The 6,000-nt window shown below is 41.0% G+C and overlaps 1 long non-coding RNA gene across 1 annotated transcript in view; it reads left to right on the top strand.

Annotated features, from left to right (window-relative positions):
* Positions 1–2,849: 2,849 nt before the first annotated feature.
* LOC138842675 (uncharacterized) overlaps positions 2,850–6,000 on the top strand; it is a 91,305-nt gene continuing 88,154 nt past the window's right edge. Inside the window, exon 1 of the long non-coding RNA XR_011377430.1 lies at positions 2,850–2,860. This is a non-coding gene — a long non-coding RNA (uncharacterized lncRNA). The remainder of the gene's footprint in view (positions 2,861–6,000) is intronic.

The following is a 6,000-nucleotide window of genomic DNA, read 5'->3' as shown; positions in this document are numbered from 1 at the left end:
ACTACAGGCACAGTATATACAGGCCCATGAATACTGAGGAGCTGTACACCGGCTAAGGCCTCCCTCATGCCTTTTTCTGAAGATGTGCAGTTTCATAACTTTGTTTACAGTTACATGATTGTATATATATGTATATATATATATATTTTTTTCTTTTTTTGGCCACACTGTGCCACATGCGGGATCTTTGTTCCCCAACCAGGGATTGAAAATGCACCCTTAGCAGTGAGAGCTCGGAGTCCTAACCACTGGACCTCCAGGGAATTCCCTACATGACTGTATATTATACGTGCACACCCATACAATGGGATGGAATACAGCAATAAAAATGATGTTCTATAAATATGTATATCTTTCCTGGACACAGTGATCAGAGTTACATTCAATTTTTCTTATGCATTTGTATCAACGTAGTATTGTTTTTGGATCCTCTAAGAAGTTGTCAGGAAATTCTACAAGAGTTTTTAGTAGTACTGAGGTCACAGACGGCTTTGGAAATTTAGTACAGTGAAGGGGAAGAGGGTATTCCTTTACTGACCATGTGGTAATATAATAGCTGGGTCTCAGCCCCTAGTGGACTCAAGAAAGAAAAGTTTCTGTTTCAGATGTGCATTTTATCCTTTCCAAATTATAATTTCAATGAAAATATGAATAAGATCGATCTAGGGTCAGAAGGAAGCCCACCCAAACCCCCATAAGAAAAAGACTGCATGTTTTCTCTTACTCTTGATATGAGGCATCTTGTTTCCTCCATCTTTCCTTTTCTCAGCACCTCCTACATTTCTCTCTCCCCATCTCTCTGCCTCCATTTCTAGCTATCTCTCACTTTAAGAAAAATAAAAGTGAAAAATGAAAAAAAAATTGAGAATTTCAATCCTTTGATATTATCTTCTAGCCTCAAATGAACGGTCTTAAAAAACTTTGGGCATAAAAATCAAGGATTGAAAAAGGAAAGAATTAAGATGAAATATGAATAATGATGTATAAAATGTAATTTGAATAATAATTTTTCTCCATGCCCACATAGAGCTAACTGATGTGATTTCTTTTGTCAGTATTTAATATAATCTTAATTAGAACTATCAGTAAGGGCTTCCCTGGTGGCGCAGTGGTTGAGAGTCCGCCTGCCGATGCAGGGGACACAGGTTCGTGTCCCGGTCCGGGAAGATCCCACATGCCGCGGAGCGGCTGGGCCCGTGAGCCATGGCCGCTGAGCCTGCGCGTCCGGAGCCTGTGCTCCGCAACGGGAGAGGCCACAACAGTGAGAGGCCCGCGTACCGCAAAAATAAAAATAAAAATAAAAAATAAAAAAATAGTACATTGAGGACTTGACTTCTCTCTACATTAGATTTAAACTTATACATTATGACTCAGATGGCCAGAAAATTAGTGTTCCTTCACTTCCCCCCAAATAAACATGACTTGCTCACAGTCCTTATTTCTGCTCTGTAAGAACAATGAGTGTTCACACTTAGGGGTAACTCAGTCTCTCTGTTTACAGCAATCTCGTTCAGGTCAGTACAACATTTCGTCCTCCCCTCAGCTGAAGTTCAAACCCAGGCAGAGCTGTTCCCTCTCAAGGTGTCAGCCTTCCTTCTCCCAAGGTGGTACCTGGGTGAGAAGAGAAGCTTCACAGGAGCGCAGTTGAGGGAAGAGGTGTCTCTGCCTATTGTTATTTTGTCCTCTCCGGCCTCTGCTGAGGTATTGCATCCTGCTGTAGCTCTAAGCCTCGACCTCTGCTCCCAATACATCTGCTGCTGATGTGTGCCATTCTCTCCTTTCCCCAGATCCAGCAGAGAAAATATGTGCAACAACATAAATAATTTGGGGAAAGAAAAAAAAAGGACATAAAATTTCCAAATTTTATCTTACCACAACTCATTTGGGTTAGTTTTTTCTTTCCACAAAAGAAGTGTTTTACAGAGAAAAGATGGCTACTATATTGAGGGGATGATAGAAACATGACCCTATTATTAGCTCCTTTAAATAGTTACTAACACACAAATGCTAGTATTTCCTTCTATGACTAAATGCAACAGTCCATTTTATTTCCTACCCCAAAAGTTCTGTAAAGCATTTAAAATTGTTTATAATTATACTCATTATTATGCAAAAATGCATTAAATATCCATTAATTTATTCTCAATAGTATTTATTGAGACTTTACTATGTCCCCAGTTACTTGAGGAAGTTAAGATAAATTTGATTCCACCCTTACTAAGTTCAAGTGTATTGGCAGAAAAGAGTAGTTTAAAAAGCTTTTAGAATCAAATATAATGACTGTTATAAAAGGGGAGATAAGTGGGTTGGCCAGAGCATTGGGCAAGGGGAGTGGGATTTAGTTTGAAACTGGAAGCACATATAAGAGTAAATCTCTCTACAACGAAGAGAGAATAGCATGTGAGAGGGCTTGAGATTGGAAAGACCATACTCTAAGAGAAACCAATTGTGCCTCATTACCACAAATGAATAGTTGTGGCCCAAAATGAGACTAGAGGGGCAGTACTGGACCTTAAGGGGCATGTTTGGAATTTTGGAATTAATCCCAGAAGTACTGGGAAGCTATCTGTTGGTTTTAAGTTAGGTGTTTATTAAAACCAACAGTCTGGCTGGAAAATGTATTGCAGGGAGCCCTGTGTGGCTATGGGAGATGAGCTGTCCAGGTGACAGCTGGTGACAGGAGACAAAAAAAAAGAATAGATTCAGGAGACATTGAGAAAGTAAACTTAACAAAACCTGGTGATTGATGGAGAGTGATGGAAAGGGAAGACAGTCCATGATGACTCCCTATTTCTCCTTCCAGTAGATGGTGCACCATTGAAGAGGATATGAGGCAATGAAGAAAGGGATCAAGTTCAGGGTGAGTTCCATTATGGGTATATTCATTTGGAGGAATCTGTGGGGTCTCTACAGGGTTATTCCCAGGAGACGGTTGACTATACAGAACTGGCACTCAATAAAAAAAAGCTGATTTGGAAGTGATTGTTGAAACCATCCAATATACTTGGTAATTAAAGCACTGGGAGCAGGTATGGCGGCATAGGAAGTAAATATAAAACTAGAAGAGGACTAAAATCAAGACCTGAGGAAACATGACACTTAAGAAAAGGTAAAGGAGTGGGTTACAATAAAAAGGAGACTTTGGGAAGAAAAGGCCAAAATGGGTAGAAGAAAAGCATCAGAGAAGCCAAAGAAAGAGAGCGTTTGGAAAAAGAAAGAGTGGTCAAAATTGTCCAATGTTGTTAAGTCAAGTAATATAACTTTCTAAAAATGACCATTGACAAACTTGATAAGAAGAGTTTTGGTGACGTGCTAGGGCCAGGAGAGCTTTTAGATTGATATAAAGTGAAGAAATGGAGTGGGGAAGGGAGTGGGGAAATGTATGCTGAGTGTTGCTACTTATTCAAAAAACCTGTCTGGTATTTACATTTGTTCCCATGGCTTGAAATGCCTGCCATGGATTAAAGAATCCAAGCTCTTATAAAAGAGATAATTTTACAGTCAGTTCAATAAGGCCCACAACTCAGAGTGCTGAAGTAGGCTGAATTTGTAGAGATCATTTCTTTGAGTATAACCAGAGAAAAATCTGGACAAACATTGGGTTTGTCTTTCTGTTCGGCTTCGCTGCTGGAGTAATCCGAGGGCCTGTGAGGGTGCTGCTTTAACCCCAACTGTACTAGCTGTGCTCCAACTTTGTGCCAAGAGTATCTGCCAGCCAGCTTTAAAGCTGGGAGCTGCTGAAGCATCAGTCCACCTGAGATGTCGAGTAAGTCCTGCTCTTTTATGGGCATAATGGCAGCCCTCCTGGCACTGTCCAGGACTTTTATTTCATTGTCATTTCAGCAAGAGGAATACAATTTGAAGTAGGATGAGTTTCCCAAGTAGAAACCAAGCCCGCTTTGAGTTTGTAATTAGGGTAGACTTCTTACTGAGCGCGTGGCCACTTAAAATAATTTCTGAAACAAAGTTGGAATAAATAGAATAAACAAATACAGATAGTCCAGAACTGCCTTGACTATATCAAAAGAAGTATAGGATTTTTTTTTTTATTTTTAAATAGTCTCCTAATGCCTAACTTATTTCAGAGTAATGGTTCAGAATACTGGTGTCCAAATCAAAAAATTATCACATGTAAATTAATCTGAATGCCATAGGGACTTTTTACAAGTGACCTTTTGCACATGTGAAATACCGGCTTTGTTTTTACATATTTAACAGCCTTTTTGAATTAGATGGCAAGCCAGCCCTTTTTTCTTGGGGCAGCATCACCATTCGGTTGGCTCCAGAAAACTGCAGTGGTTCAGTTAGACACCCACACTTCTCACTGAATAGTCGTCCTCTAAAAACAATGAGGCAATTCATTGCCCAAGTGTCCTCCAGGGACAGAAAACACCAGTCCCAAGCTGAAATCTTCAAATAAGGGAGCCTTTCAATGTTTGTCTAAAACTCTCTTACCCACCCACAAAAAGAACAGAGACCATTTACCACTAGGGGAGTGGACTGGAACAGAAGACAGGGAGAAGGGAAAGCAGAAAACTGATACTTGTTTATCTGATTCTTCAAACTGAACGCTAAAGCCAGTATTAATCATGGGCAGAAGTATGTCTTGTTCAAACAGCACAGATGCTGGCTGGCTGTGGGGCTCTGGGCTGTATTTGAATGGAGCTCAGGGAAGTCTCTGGGTGCCACCTCTTCGTGCCTTATCATGTTCAAAGTGGATTAACCTTACAGAGCAGGGATCTGTTTCTGTAACAAGTCATGACGGCTGACTGTGCACTATCTGCCCCACAAGAAGGAAGGTATTACTGCCATTGAATTTAAGCCTTGATGACTCAGCACGCTGCACTTTATTCCTAGCAACTGGGAAGAGAAAAATTCAGCATCCAGGCTTTTTTTTTATGGGGCAGGGATGGTTGGCCCCCGGAACAAGTCATAAACATTTTCGAAGTACTGTCTTCTATTTAGTCCTGAATCTTAGTTTATGCTTCAGTACTCTAGCTTATTATTACTGCCTACTATGGGCTTGTTTTTTCCACCACATGGTGAGCTTCTCAAGTAAAAGACTGTGTATTTTCTTGTGTGTGATCCTCCATCTTACCCCCAGCGCTGGGCATCCCAGTGTTTGGAACTTTACAGGTACTTACTTAATAATTGCTGAGTGAGTGAATATTTGAAAACCTCTCCTGCTAGCAGGAACAAGTTGATAGCTACCCCTAAATGGATGTTAATAATCTGGAAATACCGTTTTTTTTCCTGCTTGCCTACTGACTCAAACTATTTCCTGAGGTCAGACAGGAAAGGCAATCTTGTCATTATTACAATGACTATATATTGATGAAAAAGCCATACTTCTGTACTTCCTAAGTCCAAGTACATCTCATTCATTTGTTGCTTTTCAACGAGTAGTCCTGAGATATGTTCTTACTGTAGAATATCAAAGCAGGAAGGTCTTGCTAGGAAGGTTTCCTAATCCAATTTATTATACCTGTGAGAAAACTGAGACCTACACAGGTGAGATGACTGGCCCAGAGTATCTTTGTTACAAAGCCAAGGCTAGGATTCAGGTCTCTCTCTTCCAGTGACTGTGACACCAGGGGCCAACCTTTTCATTTACAAATCAATAACAAGCACTGAAGCATTAAATCCCTCACCCCATAATCCATATACTGCAAGTCAGGACAGAGCAGGGCTGGGAGGACAGTATATGAGGTCCTAGTGTAACGGAAAGTGGGGTCCGGCTGATCAGCGCTCAAAATCCATTAAAGAGGCAAGGCTGGTGGAAAGGAAAATTCGCTTTTTTCTATTTATTTATTTATTTATTTATGGCTGCGTTGGGTCTTTGTTGCTGCACGTGGGCTTTCTCTAGTTGTGGCGAGCGGAGGCTACTCTTCGTTGCAGCGCATGGACTTCTCATTGCGGTGGCTTTTCTTGTTGAGGAGCACGGGCTCTAGGCACGCGGGCTTCAGTAGTTGTGGTGCATGGGCTCAGTAGTTGTGGCTC

Source organism: Globicephala melas, chromosome 4 (assembly GCF_963455315.2).
Source record: "Globicephala melas chromosome 4, mGloMel1.2, whole genome shotgun sequence".
Taxonomy (NCBI): Eukaryota; Metazoa; Chordata; class Mammalia; order Artiodactyla; family Delphinidae; genus Globicephala; species Globicephala melas.
The sequence above is the reverse complement of the archived record's forward strand: the minus strand, read 5'-3'. Positions and strand labels throughout refer to the sequence as shown.